The following is a 24,107-nucleotide window of genomic DNA, read 5'->3' on the forward strand; positions in this document are numbered from 1 at the left end:
CCAATGCGATTATTTACTTCTGAATAAAATATAAAATCAAAGCACGTGCTCACTGTGACAAGAATTTTTTTTAACATAAAAGATGTAATTATATGATAATTTAACGCTTCCGCGGCTCATACCGAACGTGAGTCAACGCTTTTACGCTGTAATAAAATTACAAAAAAATGGTATTTAAACTATGTATCGTATCTATGAAGTTATTGAACCAATGCATGCATACAGAATATATTCAACTAAGTCCTCTGCGTAAGTCTCCCTACCAAAACATTTATTACGAACCCTTGCAGTATAATCAACAAAAACATTTCATCCTGTAGTTTTGGATAGAAAAATAAATTTCGGGTTTTGGCGCCAAAGTACAAAAAAGTGATTCGACAGAGCTGTATATATTTGGAAAGTCTATGTACACGTATTTTTTTTTTATAGTAAAACTTCGCATTAAACATGTTTAAGTATATAAAAAATACCTTTTTTTCAATTACTAATAAGTTTCAAGTATCGTATGACCTTGATTATGATATGAATGTTTCAATTTACATATTGCACAGGTGTATTCGTATTAAATTTTATTTTTCATTATAACACGTATCACAATTAAATTACTGTTTTATAAGAAACCTTTTCTTGTCAAATTGTTATATAATTAAATTATAATATATACGATGTAACACAATTGTACATGTATATACAATTTCATGTTTTAATTTGTAATTCGATGCACAAACAGTCTATAATTTTAATTGGTTAGAGGTGTAGTATTAAAACACAATACCAAGCATTCGTATTTTTTTTTTTAAAGAAACATCACCATTCCTTTCATTTTAATAAAAAAAAATGTTTAATCATTTAAGTAACTACTTTTAATTCAAGAGCATATTACATTACTCCCTGTTTTCGACTTTCCATTTGATGTAATAAAGAAGACAGTGAACAAATTACATATGTTGAAATTGTTTTCGGTTGAAATTCATATAATTACATTCTTCTTTTTTTCATGAAAAAAAATCATATAGTTACATGCTCTTTAATGATGGTTGCAATCAACTAAAAGACAAATAAGTTTATGACGTTCTTTTTCTCTCTCACTATTATGGATAAATAAAGATATATTATGCATTGTAACTATTATTTTTTTCTTATTTATTTAAGTCTAGACATTTGGAAAAACATAAGGATTGACAGGAAAATGTGTCTTTACATGATAGCCAAGTAAATGATTGATCGTTAACTTCCAAATTAAAAAACAAATGAAATTTCTTTTATCAAAAAAGCGAATCACTGTTATCCTGACTACTTCTACTTAATATGGCCATGAAATTATAAATAGCAATCATGGTGAAATGATCTATTCGTCTTTATAGTTATTAAGCTTAGTCAGGTAAGTACTCAAATAATTTAGAAAAGGAAGTTTGTTCGTAAATGCTTTCTGTCATGTTCCGAAAATACATCAATGTATTTATTTCTGGAAATGATTAAAGCTGATAAAAACAAAATGTTTTAAATAACAGCAAAAAATTGAATAAAAAAAAAATATCAAATTTGACCTAAAACTGCGAATCTTTTGTGTCCGATTCTTTATTACGCCTGAAAATTGAAATAAGAGTTTTGATAACAAACTATGCTCAGCAAAAATCAAACAAAACACCAAACAAACAAACAAAAATAAACTAACCTAATCAAAAACGCAAAGAAACAAACAATAAAAAAATATTTCATATGCATACAATCCTCTTGCACACTTATTATGTCTGAGGTTAAATAAAGATTTTTGAATCTTTAAATCTTTACAATAAAATTAAAAACCAATTGTTCAGAGAACAATTGAAGGTCTTTCAACCAATAAGGATCTATTTAGATATGAAAATATTAAAATTCAGTTGAAAATGTCAGTTCCTATGGCTTAATGATGTATAAATATGAATTTTAAGCAAAGGTCAAAATCTAGAACGTCCAATTAACCTATGACCTTGACCTCAATTTCAAGGTCATAGACTAAACATCTCAAATAAAAAGACACTAGTTCCTTAATATGTATGGTTCATGAGTAAAATCACTTTACGCATAATTCTTAATATAAGAGGGGCGAAAACTCCCTTTTATTGTTTATGCACCCTCGCAACCAAAATTTATAAGTTACGACATGTCGCAACTAACAATTTAGTAAAAAAAAATTGTCGATATCTTATAAGGTTAATGAAAAAAGGTGAAAAAAAGCCAAAATCAAAATTAAGAATTTGACCTTGACCTTTGACCTTGACCTAATTTTCATTTTTTTTGGATCTTAAATCAAAAGACCCTAGGTCTCTATCACTTATAGTTTACCAGTTAGAAATGCATATCACTGATATCATATATAAAAGGGGGGATAACTCTCATATGGAGTCTCCGGAGAGCTTCCGTTGAAATGAAACAGAACATCCTAAGGATATAACGAGCAATTTGGTAAAATAAATTTGTCGTAATCTTTTACGGTTGCGAAGGAGTAGTGGCCACAAGAAAAACAGTGTTTGGGGAGATAACTCTTACAACGTAAAGTTTTTTGTTACGCGGTGTCGGTTTCAAAAGCGTATGAACTGTTCGATATCATATACCATATATCTAAGCGACATCTTGTGAAACAAAAAAACAGCGAAGGAAAAAAAAGTTGGCGGAAGAAAAAAAAAAAAAAAAAAAATAATAATAATAATAATAATAATAATAATTAAAAACCAATTGTTCAAAGAACAATTGAAGGTCTTTCAACCAATAAGGGTCTATTTAGATATGAAAATATTAAAATTTAGTTGAAAATGTCAGTTCCTATGGCTTAATGATGTATAAATATGAATTTTAAGCAAAGGTCAAAATCTAGAACGTCCAATTTACCTATGACCTTGACCTCAATTTCAAGGTCATAGACTAAACATCTCAAATAAAAAGACACTAGTTCCTTAATATGTATGGTTCATGGGTAAAATCACTTTACGCATAATTCTTAATATAAGAGGGGCGAAAACTCTTTTTTATTGTTTACGCACCCTCGCAACCAAAATTTATAAGTTACGACATGTCGCAACTAACAATTTAGTAAAAAGAAATTGTCGATATCTTAAAAGGATAATGAAAAAAGGTGAAAAAAAGCCAAAATCAAAATTAAGAATTTGACCTTGACCTTTGACCTTGACCTAATTTTCATTTTTTTGGACCAAGGATCTTAAATCAAAAGACCCTAGGTCTCTATCACTTATAGTTTACCAGTTAGAAATGCATATCACTAAAATCATATATAAAAGGGGGGATAACTCTCATATGGAGTCTCCGGATAGCTTCCGTTGAAATGAAACAGAACATCCTAAGGATATAACGAGCAATTTGGAAAAAAAAATTTGTCGGTTTCTTATACGGTTGCGAAGTAGTAGTGGCCACAAGAAAAACAGTGTTTGGGGAGATAACTCTTACAAGGTAAAGGTTTTTGTTACGCGGTGTCAGTTTCAGAAGCGCATTAACTGTTCGATATCATATACCAAATATCGTAGCGACATCTTGTGAAACCAAAAAACAGCGAAGGAAAAAAAAGTTGGCGGAAGAAAAAAAAAAAAAAAAATAATAATAATAATAATCAGAACAAACCCTATAGGTCTTTCAACTGAAAGGTTGAAAGACCTAATAATAATCAGAACGAATACAATAGGTCTTTCACCTGAAAGGTTGAAAGACCTAATAATTTGACTGCTGTTTTAATTGTTCCTTCTTATACATGACTTATTTGTTTATTTATTTATTAGGTCTTTCAACCTTTCAGTTGAAAGACCTATAGGGTTTGTTCTGATTATTAGGTCTTTCAACCTTTCAGGTGAAAGACCTATAGGGTTTGTTCTGATTATTATTATTATTATTATTAGGTCTTTCAACCTTTCTGTTGAAAGACCTATTGTATTTGTTCTGATTATTAGGTCTTTCAACCTTTCTGTTGAAAGACCTATTGTATTCGTTCTGATTATTATTATTATTATTTTTTTTTTTTTTTTCTTCCGCCAACTTTTTTTTCCTTCGCTGTTTTTTTGTTTCACAAGATGTCGCTTAGATATTTGGTATATGATATCGAACAGTTAATGCGCTTCTGAAACTGACACCGCGTAACAAAAACCTTTACCTTGTAAGAGTTATCTCCCCAAACACTGTTTTTCTTGTGGCCACTACTTCTTCGCAACCGTATAAGAAACCGACAAATTTATTTTTCCAAATTGCTCGTTATATCCTTAGGATGTTCTGTTCTATTTCAACGGAAGCTCTCCGGAGACTCCATATGAGAGTTATCCCCCCTTTTATATATGATATCAGTGATATGCGTTTCTAACTGGTAAACTATAAGTGATAGAGACCTAGGGTCTTTTGATTTAAGATCCTTGGTCCAAAAAAATGAAAATTAGGTCAAGGTCAAAGGTCAAGGTCAAATTCTTAATTTTGATTTTGGCTTATTTTCACCTTTTTTCATTAACCTTATAAGATATCGACAATTTTTTTTTACTAAATTGTTAGTTGCGACATGTCGTAACTTATAAATTTTGGTTGCGAGGGTGCGTAAACAATAAAAGGGAGTTTTCGCCCCTCTTATATTAAGAATTATGCGTAAAGTGATATTACTCATGAACCATACATATTAAGGAACTATTGTCTTTTGATTCGAGATGTTTAGTCTATGACCTTGAAATTGAGGTCAAGGTCAAAGGTTAATTGGACGTTCTAGATTTTGACCTTTGCTTTAAATTCATATTTATACATTATAAAGCCATAGGAACAGACATTTTCAACTGAATTTTAATATTTTCATATCAAAATAGATCTTAATTAGTTGAAAGACCTTCAATTGTTCTTTGAACAATTGGTTTTTAATTAGGTCTTTCCACTTTTCTGTGGAAAGACCTATTGTTTTTCTTCTGATTATTTTTTTTTTTTTTTTTTTTTTCTTCCGCCTAATTTTGTTCTTGCGATAAACATTTGTTTCGCAATAAGTCGCTTAGATATTTGGTATATGATATCGAACAGTTTATGCGCTTTTGAAATTTACCCTGCGTAAACCAATACTTTTCTTTGTAGGAGTTATCTCCCCAAACACTGTTTTCCTTGTTAGCGCATCTCCTTCGCAACCGTAAAATATTATGACAAATTTATTTTACAAAATTGCTCGTTATATCCTTCGCATGATTTGTCCTATTTTGACCGAAGTGATATGAACGCTCCATATGAGAGTTATTTCCCCTTATGCATTTGATATAAGTGAATTGCATTTCTAACTGGTAAACCATAATTGATAGAGACTTAGGATCTTTTGATTTGAGGTCCTTGGTCCAAAAAAATGAAAATTAGGTCAAGGTCAAAGGTCAAGGTCATATTCTAATTTTTGAATTTGGCTCATTATCACTCATTTCCAGAAACCGTATGAGATATCGAGAAATTATTTTTTCTGAATTGTTTGTTACGACATGTCGTAACACGTAAATTTTGCTTGCAAGGGTACGTTGAATGTAAAAGGGAGTTTTCTCCCCTTTGGTATTTAAAAATACGCGTATGGTGATATAACTCATTAACTAAACATAATTAAGACCTATGGTCTTTTGATTTGAGGTTCTTGGTTAATGACCTTGAAATTGATCTCAAGGTCATAGTTTAATTTGACGTTCTAGATTTTGACCTTTGCTTTTACCTTATGTGTATACATGATAAAGCCATGAGACTTTTGGCAAACGGTATCAAACCATTTAAGCTTGAAAAAACAACCGGAAGTGACCTTGTGTAAACCGGAAGTAGCTATTTATTGTACTTTATTTATATAAAAGTATATAGAACCAGATATTTTTGGAATCAGTGTTAAGTTAATAGTCAAATATTATCGGAAATAGCGTTTTTTTAACCGGAAGTAAGAAATTATCTCCCTTATCTAAAACAATATTGTTCAGAAACCATAGATTTTTGGAATCAGCGTACAATAAGCTATCATTTGACGATTGAAATGACATTTTAAACCTATTTTTACACCTTTCATATCAAAATTCATTGTTTTGGTGGAAAGACCTTCAATTGTTCTCTGAACAATTGGTTTTTAATTATTATTATTATTATTATTTTTTTTTTTTTTTTTCTTCCGCCAACTTTTTTTTCCTTCGCTGTTTTTTTGTTTCACAAGATGTCGCTTAGATATTTGGTATATGATATCGAACAGTTAATGCGCTTCTGAAACTGACACCGCGTAACAAAAACCTTTACCTTGTAAGAGTTATCTCCCCGAACACTGTTTTTCTTGTGGCCACTACTCCTTCACAACCGTATAAGAAACCGACAAATTTATTTTTCCAAATTGCTCGTTATATCCTTAGGATGTTCTGTTTCATTTCAACGGAAGCTATCCGGAGACTCCATATGAGAGTTATCCCCCCTTTTATATATGATATCAGTGATATGCATTTCTAACTGGTAAACTATAAGTGATAGAGACCTAGGGTCTTTTGATTTAAGATCCTTGGTCCAAAAAAATGAAAATGAGGTCAAGGTCAAAGGTCAAGGTCAAATTCTAAATTTTAATTTTGGCTTATTTTCACTTATTTTCATTAACCTTATAAGATATGACAAATTATTTTTACTAAATTGTTAGTTGCGACATGTCGTAACTTATAAATTTTAATTGCAAGGGTGCGTAGACAATAAACGGGAGTTTTCGCCCCTTTTATATTAACAATTATGTGTAAAGTGATATTACTCATGAACCATACATATTAAGGAACTAGTGTCTTTTGATTTGAGATGTTTAGTCTATGACCTTGAAATTGAGGTCAAGGTCATAGGTTAATTGGACGTTCTAGATTTTGACCTTTGCTCGAAATTCATATTTCTACATCATAAAGCCATAGGAACTGACATTTTCAACTGAATTTTAATATTTTCATATCAAAATAGATCCTTTTTGGTTGAAAGACCTTCAATTGTTCTCTGAACAATTGGTTTTTAATTATTATTATTATTATTATTAGGTCTTTCAACCTTTCAGTTGAAAGACCTATAGGGTTTGTTCTGATTATTATTATTATTATTTTTTTTTTTTTTTTCTTCCGCCAACTTTTTTTTCCTTCGCTGTTTTTTGGTTTCACAAGATGTCGCTACGATATTTGGTATATGATATCGAACAGTTAATGCGCTTCTGAAACTGACACCGCGTAACAAAAACCTTTACCTTGTAAGAGTTATCTCCCCAAACACTGTTTTTCTTGTGGCCACTACTCCTTCGCAACCGTATAAGAAACCGACAAATTTATTTTTCCAAATTGCTCGTTATATCCTTAGGATGTTCTGTTTCATTTCAACCGAAGCTATCCGGAGACTCCATATGAGAGTTATCCCCCCTTTTATATATGATATCAGTGATATGCATTTCTAACTGGTAAACTATAAGTGATAGAGACCTAGGATCTTTTGATTTAAGATCCTTGGTCCAAAAAAATTAAAATTAGGTCAAGGTCAAAGGTCAAGGTCAAATTCTAAATTTTGATTTTGGCTTATTTTCACCTTTTTTCATTAACCTTATAAGATATCGACAATTTTTTTTTACTAAATTGTTAGTTGTGACATGCCGTAACTTATAAATTTTGGTTGCAAAGGTGCGTAAACAATAAAAGGGAGTTTTCGCCCCTCTTATATTAAGAATTATGCGTAAAGTGATTTTACTCATGAACCATACATATTAAGGAACTAGTGTCTTTTTATTTGAGATGTTTAGTCTATGACCTTGAAATTTAGGTCAAGGTCATAGGTTAATTGGACGTTCTAGATTTTGACCTTTGCTTAAAATTCATAGTTATACATCATTAAGCCATAGGAACTGACATTTTCAACTGAATTTTAATATTTTCATATCTAAATAGATCCTTATTGGTTGAAAGACCTTCAATTGTTCTCTGAACAATTGGTTTTTAATTATTATTATTTTTTTTTTTTTTTTTTTTTTCTTCCGCCAACTTTTTTTTCCTTCGCTGTTTTTTTCTTTCACAAGATGTCGCTTAGATATTTGGTATATGATATCGAACAGTTAATGCGCTTCTGAAACTGACACCGCGTAACAAAAACCTTTACCTTGTAAGAGTTATCTCCCCAAACACTGTTTTTCTTGTGGCCACTACTTCTTCGCAACCGTATAAGAAACCGACAAATTTATTTTTCCAAATTGCTCGTTATATCCTTAGGAAGTTCTGTTTCATTTCAACAGAAGCTATCCGGAGACTCCATATGAGAGTTATCCCCCTTTTATATATGATATCAGTGATATGCATTTCTAACTGGTAAACTATAAGTGATAGAGACCTAGGGTGTTTTGATTTAAGATCCTTGGTCCAAAAAAATGAAAATTAGGTCAAGGTCAAAGGTCAAGGTCAAATTCTTAATTTTGATTTTGGCTTTTTTTCACCTTTTTTCATTAACCTTATAAGATATCGACAATTTTTTTTTTACTAAATTGTTAGTTGCGAAATGTCGTAACTTATAAATTTTGGTTGCGAGGGTGCGTAAACAATAAAAGGGAGTTTTCGCCCCTCTTATATTAAGAATTATGCGTAAAGTGATTTTACTCATGAATCATACATATTAAGGAACTAGTGTCTTTTTATTTGAAATGTTTAGTCTATGACCTTGAAATTGAGGTCAAGGTCATAGGTTAATTGGACGTTCTAAATTTTGACCTTTGCTTAAAATTCATATTTATACATCATTAAGCCATAGGAACTGACATTTTCAACTGAATTTTAATATTTTCATATCTAAATAGATCCTTATTGGTTGAAAGACCTTCAATTGTTCTCTGAACAATTGGTTTTTTTAATTATTATTATTTTTTTTTTTTTCTTCCGCCAACTTTTTTTTCCTTCGCTGTTTTTTTGTTTCACAAGATATCGCTTAGATATAAGGTAAATGATATCGACCAGTTAATACGCTTCTGAAACTGACACCGCGTAACAAAAAACTGTACCTTGTAAGAGTTATCTCCCCGAACACTGTTTTTCTTGTGGCCACTACTCCTTCGCAACCATATAAGAAACCGACAAATTTATTTTTCTAAATTGCTCGTTATATTCTTAGGATGTTCTGTTTCATTTCAACCGAAGCTATCCGGAGACTCCATATGAGAGTAATCCCCCCTTTTATATATGATATCAGTGATATGCATTTCTAACTGGTAAACTATAAGTGATAGAGACCTAGGGTCTTTTGATTTAAGATCCTTGGTCCAAAAAAAATGAAAATTAGGTCAAGGTCAAAGGTCAAGGTCAAATTCTAAATTTTGATTTTGGCTTATTTTCAACTTTTTTCATTAACCTTATAAGATATCGACATTTTTTTTTTACTTAATTGTTAGTTGCGACATGTCGTAACTTATAAATTTTGGTTGCAAGGGTGCGTAAACCAAAAAAGGGAGTTTTCGCCCCTCTTATATTAAGAATTATGCGTAAAGTGATTTTACGCATGAACCATACATATTAAGGAACTAGTGTCTTTTTATTTGAGATGTTTAGTCTATGACCTTGAAATTGAGGTCAAGGTCATAGGTTAATTGGACGTTCTAGATTTTGACCTTTGCTTAAAAGTCATAGTTATACATCATTAAGCCATAGGAACTGACATTTTCAACTGAATTTTAATATTTTCATATCTAAATAGATCCTTATTGGTTGAAAGACCTTCAATTGTTCTTTGAACAATTGGTTTTTAATTTTATAATTGCTTCCCTTCACCGTGCGAAGCTATTAGTTTCATTCGATATTCCTCAGGCAGAAATCCCATTACCCCCCCCCCCCCCTAAAAAAACCCAACAAATAATAAATAAACAACAATGGAATCTTTTGTTAGAGACCCCCACACACACATACACAAAAATCGAACATTTTGTTAGAGAAGGTAAGTACACAATAAAAATCCAATTTTGTATGCACTTATGTTTTTTTATTACTTATAATGTCTGCCCATATGAAAAAAAAAATCTGTGGGTTTTAAAAGCCAGTTTAATATAGGTGTATTATTTATTATTGTATGCATCTGATATTCGAGATATTTGTAAATCTTATAATTATAGACAAATTGTCGTAAAACAGTCGATTGTGGTAGGTGAAAACATTAACTTTTTTGTTTTGTTTGTTTGGGTGTATGACATTATTGCTCTGTGGATTCCGATGTCTTGCTTAATTGCAAATGCCATATGTATAAAGTATGTTTTCTATCACTTTATTTTATTTATTTATTATGTGAAAACATGTGATATTTTGTTTTGTACAATGTTTTTTATGACAATGTACTTTGAAGATAGGTTGGTGTATTTTTAATTAAATAAAATAACATATACGAATCTTCTTTTTTGCTTTTACAATTGTTAAGCATGGTTGCTATATTTCTAATTAACAGTAATAAATAATATTAAAAAAGGGAAATACAAATCGCATTTAATTTACTGGGGAATATGATATTATAAACATAAAACGGAAACAAGTACAAGTTTATAGTCTCATTTCATCCAATTTTGACTTGACACATGTTTATATTGCATATACGTTTCTTAAGTCCGGCTTTAAATCTATATAAAGTATCCGAAGAACTTAGTTATCTCAAAAGTTATTGAGAATTATTTCAAATTTGCACATATTTTTTGGAAAGTCAAGGAGTAAAAGAATTTATAGAAAAAATGTGAAAAATGCATTCGTGCAGTCTTCTGTCAACATTTTCTCGTAAAAACATCGCATGCAGCGGGGCGGGCAGCCAGGAAGTGAGCAAGGAAACAACAAAATAGTTTTAGAGAAGTTTTCTGTTGTCCTAGAGCTATTGCGTCATTATCGCAAAATTGAAGTAATCGGGTACCAAAAGAGTCTTTGGGCAGGCCATTATGCATTTATACATAGATCTTTAATGTTTTGTCAGTTTAAAGTTCGTTGGATCAATGTCTTTGTAAGTCATTTCGGTAGAAAGAGTACGATTTTTGACACAGTGCAATAATACGGGTGGTTTAAAACAGATCACTGCTACTCGTTGTTAAACACTTTGAAGTATTGTTTTTGACGGTCAATCCAAAAAAAAACTGTATGTTGTTTCTAATCGTGGTATGTAAAAATATTTTGTTTGTACACAATAATTCTTTATTTAAGAAATATATTGACAAAATTCTTGACAGAAAGCTTTTAAATCACTAGAAAATTGTCCGAATAATATCGCACATCTTTTCTCATGGGAGACAACAGTTACTCTCAATTAATTATAGATTTAGGATGGTACTAGTATATATATATATTGAAAGAATACCGGGGGCATATAATATTTCGCAAAATGTGCGGAATAAAGTGGGGAAAATTAAGAATAGAAACAAAATAGGCATAAATAATTAATACTAGACAATAATAGGCAAAATCAATAAAGGATGAAGAAAATGATGTGAAAATTAAAGAATAAAGAAATAAAGGAACCCATCTAGACACTCATGTGCTTACATTAACAATACAAACTTACATAAACTGTTTGAACATATCAATATGAGTTTGAAATTGATATATAATAGGAAACATTTATATTCAGTTTTCGTATGAAAGGGAAACCCATTAACTTTTGTCAAACTTGGCTATTTTCATTATTTATTTGGAGGTAAAGTACAAAAAAGGGAGATTTATTTAAAATTAATGCAATACTAATTGACATTTTTCAAAGGAACTTTTGTTGAATACATACATCAATAAGATAAAAATATCGTATACTAAATTCATGTAGAAGGAACATCGTGACGCAGGCAGAAAAGTGCAAGCTTTATATGTGAATGATTCAAGTCGGAGATTTACTTAGACTTATCTTTCCCCTGTTCCCCTTCTTTAGAGTAAATAGAAGTACAATTAATTTTCATGTTATTTTTTTCAAATAAAATATCAGCAAAGAAACTCAAACAAGCCATCTTAAGACTTTTGTCAAGTTTGTTGCTTATATCCGTAAATGAACTGCCTATTTATTTCAGTTCAGACTCGTAATTATTATTAACAAAATATTTTTTCTTTTTCTTTTTTTCTTTTTCCTGGTCCTTCAATATCCTTTGCAAAATTGGGTGTAACTGATAGAATTTATTACGTTTATTTAAACACACTCGCAGTTATTATTTATAAAAAACATGACAAAAATAATGATTGGTTTAGCTTACATTAATAAAGGTAAAAATATTACTCTAATAAAACATTTAAGAGGAGTTATGAGAGACAATCTTAAAAATGTATACACAATCTACAAAATAAACTCTAACAATAAAAAGTACATTTTCTTGTCATTAAAATTTTGTCTGTATAAAAGTTCATGATTTCCTCTGTAAATAACATCATAAAATCGTCACAAGAGCCCCCGCCCCCTTTATTTTGGACGATCAATGCATTTGAATGGGAGCATATAGTTGAACACGGTAAATTTTCATTCAATGTGCCATGTTTTTCGTCGTCAGTAATCAGTTTGCCTTTGTTCTTTTAATATATTAAACTGTGCCAGATATTCCCAAAAATTCATCAATATTAACAAAACATTGTTCATATCAACATCCTCAATTTGTGCTTGCATGTGTAGTCTCTTTTTTAAGTTCACGGCATAGACATTTTTTATCTCCAACTCTGTTCTTTTCGGTTGTTCGGTACATCTAAAAATCAGTTGAAAAGCATGACCATATGTCATATTTCTTAATCTTATAACAATCCAATACTAAAATATCAACTTTCTGTATTATATACAATACAGCGTTTTTAACAGCAAATTGTTTTTGATTTAAAAGTGTTCTAAGTGATTTCATTACGTAGGAATCAATTTACAGATGAAAAAAATAAATAAATTGTATTCTGCCACAATCTCTAATGACATTTTATGAAAATTTTATATTGTCAATTTAAATATTATTACTGATAATGTATATACATCGCTTAGCTTTACCATCATGGGTCTAGCAGCTATTATAGAGATGGCTTCGTGCATGTGAATAAAGGGAAAGTAGAGGGACCAAACCCTGTTTTATACTATTATGTATTATATTTGAAATAACTTTTTTAGTAAGACTGTAAAATGATTAACCAGGCTAGATTTAGCTGACTTTGCCATTTGCCGTATGTTTAATGCTAAAATTTGTGACGTAAAGAGAGATATTATTCGCCCGTATTGACGTTGAATATATTATTGATTATATTAAAGTCAAAACGATTCGCTACTGGGAGTTAATCAGTATGTCGAAAAAAGTCACTCTGTAGTTTTGAAATTCAAATTACAGTAATAGCACATTGCTAAAGCTGAGGATGGCAGATAACGACAAACGATGGAACAAGGACGTATTGACTTCTATTTCACAATTCCACCAAACAATATTTCTCGGTTGTAAACGGCATCAAAAGAGAAGTGCGTAAGTTCTCGTTCATAGCATAACTACAGATCTCATAATCGTAAAAACAAATAATTAAATTGAAAAGGCCTCCATCAGAAGATCAACGCAACAATTTTCCATGACAAAAAAATGTCTTCTCCTGCAACAGAATTTTTACCATGATTGTTTGCAATTTTCATATCTTTACTAGTCTTCCTGGTGAATTTAATTAATTCATTTCTATAAAATATTTTGATTACACCTATTTTATTTTTAATTTATAGTAGTTTTATTTCACGACATATAAAAGTGTCATAAGAAGTTTTTTAAGAGTACTTGATACCAACGTGTTAGTTAGGTCCATAACCATAAATTCTAACTTGCTATCTACTTACCATTATACAATTAAGTTTTACAATATTGCGTTAAATTACTCTCGTTAAAATTTGTATTCGTTCATTTTTTTTGTATGAGACACAAAGAAAAACCCACGGAGGAAAACATAAAAGATAATAACAACCTTTAACTATATATAATTGGCTGTTAAGATTAGAAAGCGATAGAGTGTAAAATATTTATTTCATTTATTGAACTGGGTGACTTATGTTTATAATAAAATTGAGAATGGAAATGGGGAATGTGTCAAAGCGACAGCACCCCAACCATAGAGCAGACAACTGCCGAATGCCATCAATGGGTCTTCAATGTAGCAAGAAACTCCCGTACCTGGAGGCGTCCTTCAGCTGGCCCCTAAACAAATATGATACTAGTTCAGTGATAATGGACGTCATACTAAACTCCGAATTATACACAAGAAACTAAAATTAAAAATCATACCAGACTAACAGAGGCCAGAGGCTCCTGACTTGGGACAGGCGCAACATTGCGGAGGGGTTAAACATGTTTTTTTATATCTCAACCCTCCCCCTATACCTCTAGCCAATGCAGAAAAAACAAACGCACAACAATACGCACAGTTAAACTCAGGTTCAGAGAAGTCCGAGTCCGATGTCAGAATATGGAATAAAAAAAAAATAAACAAAATGACAATAATACATAAATAAAAACAGACTACTAGCAGTTACTGACATGCCAGCTCCAGACCTCAATTAAAATGACTGAAAGATTATGTCTTCATCATATGAATATCAGGATCAACCCCTCCTGTTATGGGTTTAGTATTATACCATCATGGAATTTATGAGAAGAACATAACCCGTGTCATGCCAACAACTGGTTTTAGAATAAATGTGTTTAATTCCGATGCAAAGACCCTATAAGTGAATCAATATTAAAGCCAAAATATGCAATCTTTAATGACCTGACAACAGTATCGTAACTATATCCCTTCTTAATAAGTTTGTTTGAAGGTTTTGTTAGCTTTTGAGGTGTATAATAACATTTATGTGCTTTAAAAAGAATATTACCATAAAAGATTGGATGTGAAATACCTGAACGTATAAGATGTCTGCATGTCGAGTTATATTTACGAATTATTTCCTTGTACCGAGGATAAAATTTAGTAAACGTTTTGACTAGTTTGTGATATTGGAAACCCTGGTGTAATAATTTTCCAGTAATACATAAATTTCACTCGCTAAAATCTAATACGTTGTTACATTTACAAGCTATTATGAGGTTATTTCAGTGCCCAATTATATTCGAGCGTCACTGATGACTCTTTTGTAGAAGAAACGCGCGTCTGGCTTAAATACAAAATCCAATTCTGGTATCTATGATGAGTTCATATACACAAATAATTCTTACATTTGTACAACTACAATAGTTCGAAAAGTAAAAATTGAAGAACTATGATTTCCCGTTATTTCTTCATTGTTTTGCCACCGCAAGGCTTTAGTGGTATATAAAACTGATATCTGCAGATCCTCCTCTCACGACAGTTATACTCATTCTAATAAACAATGGTCATTCGATAGGCTGAGCTTGAAATATGAATGGTATTTAAAGGTTGAAATCGATGACTTGTGTAGGAGAGTTCAACTCTCTCTCTCTCTCTCTCTCTCTCTCTCTCTCTCTCTCTCTCTCTCTCTCTCTCTCTCTCTCTCTCTCTCTCTATATATATATATATATATATGTTTGTGGCATAACATCGTGGCCATAAGTTAATTTTTTTCTGTTTAGTATTAAATTTATATTAAGATCCATTTTGTTGCATCTTGTGATCAATTTTATTTGGCAATCGCCAATTGCAGTCAGCAGGGTTAAAGAACATCAGTTGTTCGACCTGTTAGTCAAATGCGTATTGTTTAAATATACTTTTTTCACTTTTTTGGTCTTTTGGAAAATGTTGTTTGTGCTGTATATAGACCCTTCTACAACGAAACATGCACACGTATAAAAATTCCGATTTTTATCCAACGCAATCATAGGTTTGAACGTAGTTTTCAATTTAGACTCGTTTATCTGATGTAGGGTTGTCACTGACTCAGACGTACTTATAAATATAATTATTTTCTGTGACTGTATCTTACATTAATTTGTAGGATCCTTTACTATAGATAATTTAGCTGATCTGTAACAATAACATCCTCATGCCTTATATATCATGTACTGCAGTACGCCGCTAGATTAAAACTGACGTGGAAAGGTAACACACGGCCAGTGAAAGCTCTTATTTTGAGAGCCCAGGTGGTCGTGTGGTCTAGCGGGACGGCTGCAGTGCAGGCGATTTGGTGTCACGATATCACAGTAGCATGGGTTCGAATCCCGGCGAGGGAAGAATCAAAAATTTGCGAAAGCAAATTTACAGATCTAACATTGTTGGGTTGATGTTTAGACGAGTTGTATATACATTATGTACACATCCATGTATCACCATCATTGATGGCGATCCGATGGATACATCTGTTGTAGGGTTGTCACTGACTCAGACGTACTTATATATATATATTATATATATATATATACGTTAAAGAAATTAAACGTTTGCAACACACCTTTTAGGGGTCTGTATAGCTAGCCTGTTGCAAGCCAATACCATAATTTGACAGTTGAAGTTTAAATTATTAGAACCCACAAGTCGACCCATTTTGTCGAATCTACGTTTAGTTATGGCACATAAATATGTCATAAACAACTTTTTTCTTATGGTCTTTACGTGGATTAGTAGTCTATATAATACACAATGCAACTAACTATGTGATATAATAACTCCCATAATGTCCTACAAAATGCATTATAAAATACCTGCCAAATATCTGTCCGGGTATAAAAGGAAAATATTTTTCATTCCTTTCATGTGCATTTATATATTGCACCTAATTGACAAAACTAATTATTTGACGCCTTACGTGAGATGTACCATTTTACAAGATGTCAATTTCAAATGAAACTTTAATTGACAACTACTTAATATGATGAATTTTAATAAACCACATCAAAACCCAGGATAACCATTCATTTTATAATTGATATGTTAAAATTTATGACAAGGCTAAATTATTATATAACGCATCGCATTTCTTTCTATCATAAAGGTTGGGTGTCATATCAAAACGTTTTGATATGATAAATTCACTTAATCAAATTTAACTTTTTCCGGGTTATATAATTACCAATCGATGCTAAATATAGGCAGTTGAAAGTTAAAAATTCAAAGAAGTATGACCAATTTGCCGGCCTGTATTTGTTTCAACTGCAAATTTAGACTTGAAAATTGCTAAGACATATTACTGATTTCAAAATCCGTCTTTAACGAAAATGAATTAACTTATTTCTGAAGGATACTATACAGCTTTACTTCTCCCACGATTTGAGTTTTTGATTTTTTGGTTTTGTTAAAGGATGTCCTCCGTTTGAGACGTATATCTGTTTAGGATCAAATAAAATTCAAAATGGCAGTTTTCATTTAAGAATTGAATGCTTCTTTTTGTAAATTTATTGGGGTGTAAAAGCGTTGACCGAAGTACATTTTGTATGAAGCGCTTCATTCTGAAAATGTACGCACGGTCAACGCTTTTACAACCATATAAAGTTACAAAAAGAAGCATTCAATACTTATAATTACATTTTTTAGCTATGATCACGAAAACACGAATTTTATATGTTTTATTATTTAATTCACCTGTGCACTTTATTGTTGTTAGCACGTGTTATCATGAGTGAAAAGTTGTATTGAGCAATGCAACTGCTTACGGAATAACAAGTGATGTGCAGTTAACCAATCAGAATAAAATATTATAATGAAACATACATCTAATGTAATTATTCATCTTTGGTGATTTATTTGTGTGGGAACATTTTTGAGAAGACGCCAAAATATGGCTACAACATAAAAGTACACATTTGGAATTAAAGTTGGTGAATAAAAGAATTAATCGAAAGAAAATTGCACTGTTTTAAATTATTTTCAGGAGAAATAATTGGTCCCACCTCTTTGTGTAGGCAGCACATCATATCATCTAAAACAATTAACGAATAGGATGCAGATTTTATAAACGGATTTCCGATTCTATAAAACTATTGCGGTGAAAGCAAATATGGTCAAATACGTGTAAGGCGGGCGGGGTCTGAATATGCAAATTTAAATCTCAATTTCATCCTTTAGATAATAGTATGCAGAAATATTTATACTTCCAGAGGTATTTTGAAATGAGTCAAAATATTTATAAAAGTATACATGTTGTCAAATTGAACAGTTTTGATTAACCGGTTACCCGGACAATCTTTCGACCGATTAACCGGTTAACCGATCGTTGAATTGATGTTTTAAAGGTCTTCGGTTTTAAAAGAAGATGAATTGAGGTTTATGGTTTGACATTATAAGGCTTGGCTTTGAGCAGTCGGATAAAAGTTTATTTTTGATAATCCAATACTACCATATCTACAATGGCATCTGTAATAACTTCAGGATGTGAAGATGAAAATCGTCTTAATAATATCATCGGATTAACAACGTATATAACCGGTAATTATTTCTTTTTTCTCTGGTGTCACAGAAAAATTATGCTGTGGAGTGTTTCAATTTGAGTTCATTAAGCTTGTTACTAGTACCACACAGTATTATACATTGATTCCGGCATTCACATAATTCGCGTTTAACCATTTTTGAGTCCTCATTTCGTTTAAGGTATAACAAAGCATTAGAAGATAGAAGTGACATATTTTCATTATCTACGCGATATTAAATCAAAGTAAAATAATGAAGTTAATCATAAAATTTAAACAGCTACCAGCTGCTCACAATACATGTACGCTAATTATGTTTACTTTTAAATTAGATCGTGCCCCGAGCTGATTTAAAAGTTGTCTGTGTGTTAATTAATTTTGTAAAAATGGAGTGTAAACAATATAGTTATCAATATTTTGGACAATAGATCTGTCAAATTAATTAGCAGGACTATCATTTTAATAATTAATTAATCATTTTGATACGCAGATTCAGATTCAATATTTTATTAAAGTCTCACCACTTGTATAACATTATACATTCCAATAAACATATAAAACATTGCGTATAACATGAAATATTGGATAACATTTATAAAACATATTGTATATTAAAACTAACAGTAAAATATCATTAGCTTAAATACTAAAACATATACAAGTGCCATTCTATTAAGAATTATGAGAGACTAATATTAAAGGATTAATTATATACAAAATTTATACAATTTTAAAACTACACATATCTCAAATCTATTAACATAGAAAAAAAGGTCTGGTTAATCGGTTTGAATTTTTGGTATTCGATATTCGATCCTTTCGACGGTTAACCGATAATTAACCGATTAATCGTTAACAACACTACTTATTTTAGTGCACTGCCCGAAACAACAAAAAGATTCAGTTTTAAATATAATTATATATTGGAATGTGACCATTATAGATACAAAACGGTGTTTTTTTTTCAGTGAGTCCAATAAACTTGTTTTGCGCCTTTTGTGTTTTCTTATTTTTCATAAAGCACTGCGTCTTTTCTTTATCTTATTGCGCAATATTATTGAGAAAGTTAAACCATTATAACAAACACAATTTGTCAGTATTACGTTTTGAAAATACAGCAGATTTTTCACAAATTTTGAAGTAAAATTACATTCACGGTCCGATGAAAATGCTTGACCAACGTTTGGTATTCTTTTACAATAATTTTCTAGATATACCGAATAACAGCCGTGCATATGAAAGTGCAACTAAACAACTAAATGTCCAATATTACGTTTTAATCTGTAGCTTAAGCGACGGAACAAGATCGGGGTAGAAGAGGGAGGTTCTAAACTCTTTTGTCTATTGTCGCCTGTTCCTGTCAAAACTCAGCTAAAATTAGTTAAAAGTCATTGAAAACTTAACATGTCCTATGTTTACCGTTAAAATCCGTAAACTATCAAGCTTATTAAAAGATGGCACTATAAAAAACCGCATTTCTTTCGCATTTTTTTCAAACATGTTATTTTTTGTCATTTTTTTTTAAAGAACGGGGTTAAGGTAAAAGGGACGAGGGACGAGGGGAACGTATCTCCTATGTTTCCCCAAAGTTAAAAACCCACTATCTTCATAAATCCAACTGAGGTTATAATTCCAGATTTAACATATCAGAGATTTTTTTTGTTTTTTTTTATTTAATCCTTTTTTCAAATCTTTAATATTCTTATATGCTTACCTTAATTTAGTACTGCACTTTTGCTAATCCAAAAATCGTGTTCTCACTAGATATATATTTTAATGTCTCGTGTACTGCAAAGAAAATTTTAACATGCAATTGGTGATAGCGTTTTTATCCATTAAACTTCGTTGCTTTTCTGACAAATCCTTTCGTTTAATTCCTAATTTTCCAATTTTTCGCGTCAGGTATTACGATTCTGGTTTTTTTTTTATAAATTTTCTTTCGTATATTTTTGTGCACGATTGCGTTGCATACACACTAGTTTATGCCCACTAAATAGTTGCATTGTGGGTTTTATTAACTTAATGGGGCATGCTTGAGTTGTAGATGAATTGGTTTTTAAACGACTAAATCACAGCAATTTTAGAGTATACTTAAGTAGTTAGAGATGATTATTTTTCTTTCATTTATAAAGTATGACACCTGTGTGTTTAAGGGTAGTGACACTTGAAGTATTGACAACATATAATTTATTCACATATTTTTATTTATTTTCATGAAAGAAATACTCTCGAGCCCCTCCATCACATCGTTACATGTTGAGTGTGTATAGTTTCAAATTGTCTTGTTTTGCCTTCATAATTGTGACAATCAACTATTTGACCAAGTCAATGTTTGTTTTGAACACAAAAGGCTTTTGTAAAGCGAATGGTAGTTTAGTAAACAAAAGCTCTAACGTTACATTACTCTAACAATTGACCCCATTTTTAACCTCAGTCATGGATTTTCGTTTTTATTTACTAATATTGTTTATCCGTCCATTTGTTCCTTCGTCAGAATTTCCACATCATACACCCTTGAACTCTTCCAAAACAAAAGAATATGTTCAGATACAATTGTAAGATAATCGCTATTATACCGGGTACCTGTCTTGACATTTTTATCCTGCAATCATCCAATTATTAAGAATACATATAATTATTACAAAAATACATTTTTGTTTTATTCTTTTACACAAAAAGTCTCCTGTTGAGCCGCTTCCAGGTTGGGCAAGATGTTATGTGACAAGAAATTACCTCGACCTGGCTCGTTTTTCGTCATGTTTCTAAACTGAGAAGAAACAGAAAATTCCCGACAACGCACATATACTTGTACATATGTATATGCCTCTTTTTTTTGCCATAATATTTTCAGACTGAATCTCTCTTCGACTTATGCGTTTTGTATATCCCTTTGATATTTTCCGCCTCGTTTTATATGCATTTTTTTTTTATAGTCACTTGTGATATCAAGTTACATGGAATATGAATTCCTTATTGTGATAAAATACGGCTGAACGCTGCTTGTCTATAATTTATAAGTTCTCAAAGTCCGCTGGTAAGTTATCAACTAATTGATAAATGTACTTTCCCATCATCGGCCCAGATTAAATTTATTTACATACCAGCCTTCGATATTGGACTGATTTAAGTATAATGTCCGCCATATTGTATTTTACTGGAAGTATTTCCTGCCTATCTGAAATCAAAGAGTAATACTAGAGGAAGCTTTGTGCCAAATTTCATGCTTGAAGCAGGATGTGCACAATTCTTCTGAAATATGCATTTAGCCGCTGCAATAATTGTATTATCCCTTTGCGTTAAATATCAATTTGTATTTCTCTTTTTTTTTAAATAAGGAAACGAGATATGACTGCCCATGACACAACTCTCCACCATTACATAGACGTTAACTACTATAATAATCAATGCACGGTTTCAAGAAGGAGCAAAACCCGTACCGCACAGTTAGCTAAAAAAAGACAACGAAATAACGGCCTGATTCATGTACAAAACAATAAATGAAAACTAAAAATGACCTACAGCAACACACGACAACCACTGACTTACATGTTCCCAACTTGGGACAGGCACATTCAAGGTACGTTTTTTTCTTGTTTGATTGGTCGACAGTTTGTTGCTAAAAGTCAAATGACAGTACCAGGTGTACATCAAGATCGTAACAGAAGTATATTTAGATCAAACACAGAAGGATGTAAGGAGTTAAAAACCTTCATCTAAATCTAATAAAAAAAAGTCAACGAAGGCCCCTACTCGGGACAACAATTGATTCATTTTGGATTTTTCTGATTATCGAACGCATCTAACATGTCCAATGATTGTAAGCTTGAAGAGGATATAGGATCCTATAGCAAAAATGAGGGTGGTTCCCTTGCGACACCAATGAGATAACTGACAGTCAGAGCAATGTACAGACTGACAGACAGGTCGGTTTTATTGCGTTGTAAAGGGTATAAATATGTCTCTTCAATGACTTAATGATAATTATTGGTACATTTGTACATGATGGTGAAAACGCAATTTACCATCAAACGTTGACGCCATGTATTTGCATGAATTTATTCGTGAATTCTTTTAAACTAATTATTTAGTTACTTAACATTAGGCTCATTATTCTTTTAATATGATTCGTCATACTTGGTTGAAATGATGTGTAACCCATGCAATTAAAATAAACATGGGGCGATCAAAGTAAGCGTAATATAACGACTGTAATATAAAGGTCCAGTAAAGAAATGATAACATTAATGATTATATGAATGGAAAGGGAACGACGTATACAAAGCTGCATGCATTACTAATTTAAAATTGAACAGTTATTTGCTGCGCATGATAATTTAATGGCATTCATGAGAATTTTTTTATAAAAATTGCACTTTAAAGAGGTGATTAAATGTTTTATAGCTCACTTAAGTCTGTAAAAGATCTGTTTAAATACCAAACAATAAAGGTAATGTTATCTTTAAAATCTACATATATACGTGGAACAGGTGAAGTAACATTGTATGTTATAGAGTCACGTAGATTTGTTAAAAGATATATATGATATATTAAAAACAAGTCTAAATTGAAAACAACGTTCAATCCTATGGTTGCGTTGAATAGAAATCGCACTGAGTTGTTATACATGTGCATGCAAAACAAATTGCTATGTTAATACAGCACAAACAACATATTCGAAAAGACTAAGATAGTAAGAGAAAAAAATATTTGAGCAAAGCATTAGATTAGCCTGTCGAAAAACGGATGTTTTTAAACAATTCTAACTGACATGGCGATTGTCAAATAAACGAATCACCAGATGAAACAAAATGGATCTCTTAATTATATATTTAATACCACAAAGAAAACAATAAATAAAAGATGGTATATCGCAAATATGAGGTGCAAACATTGGTACACCATATCTGACAATTAATGTGTCTTCAGTGATGTTCATATATATGTTTCGGACCATATGAGTATTTGGACCATATGAGTATATACTCGTATGGTTATTGACCATGGTTATTTTGACCATATAGATATTTTTTTCAAAACGTTTCAATAATACAATAAACTTAATCTAAAAAAATACAATGATGGTACATGTAACATGACAATGTATTAATTTAAAGGCTTCGTTAAAATTAAATATTGATGCCAAAGTTAATTTTCATCGCTTATTACATTCCTGCATGTAGGCTTATGGTGCCATTTACTTCCACACGGCAGCATAACCTTTTTTCGCATTTTCACGTCATCCTTTTCAGTTACACCATTTGTTTGCAAGTGAAAAGATGCGTGCAGTGATGCCGGAGTTTTGAGTTATTCCGATATGTCTACGGTGTTTAGAAAGCTCTAGATTTCAAATATCAATCGTAACTACTCGGCCATTCTCGCTACGCAGTACAATAGCCTCGTATGCACTACGGAGAAATTCTTCTTAAATTGTTGGCCGGAATTGTAGTGATCCGCGACACAAAGAAGTTCTATCCTCCAGGTGGCGCTATAATTTGGTTACATATCACAGTAATCAAGAACTTTAACTCTGCCAAATATTTTGGCGCGAAAGAAGGAGCAAAGTAAATAAGTAATGGTAAAAAATTTGTACCATTCCAGTCGAAAAAATATAAAATTCAATCGGATCGGAAAATTTTCCGGACAGGAGCAAGTTAAATCAGTAGTGGTAAAAAAAATGTACCAGTCCAGTCGAAAAAATATAATTTTGAATCGAATCGGAAAATTTTCCGGACAATGATTCCTCCGCCTAATGCATACGAGGTTATTTCTTCGTGCAACCAGAAAGGCCGAGTTGTTCCGATTGTTCAAATATCGTAATATGACTACA

At 31.4% G+C, this 24,107-nt stretch overlaps 1 protein-coding gene across 1 annotated transcript in view; it reads right to left on the bottom strand.

Annotated features, from left to right (window-relative positions):
• LOC143063541 (uncharacterized) overlaps nucleotides 1–20,334 on the bottom strand; it is a 33,381-nt gene extending 13,047 nt beyond the window's left edge. Inside the window, exon 1 of the mRNA XM_076235744.1 lies at nucleotides 19,995–20,334. The gene's annotated coding sequence lies outside the window, so the exon portion shown is untranslated. The remainder of the gene's footprint in view (nucleotides 1–19,994) is intronic.
• Nucleotides 20,335–24,107: the final 3,773 nt, after the last annotated feature.

Source organism: Mytilus galloprovincialis, chromosome 2 (assembly GCF_965363235.1).
Source record: "Mytilus galloprovincialis chromosome 2, xbMytGall1.hap1.1, whole genome shotgun sequence".
Classification (NCBI taxonomy): Eukaryota; Metazoa; Mollusca; class Bivalvia; order Mytilida; family Mytilidae; genus Mytilus; species Mytilus galloprovincialis.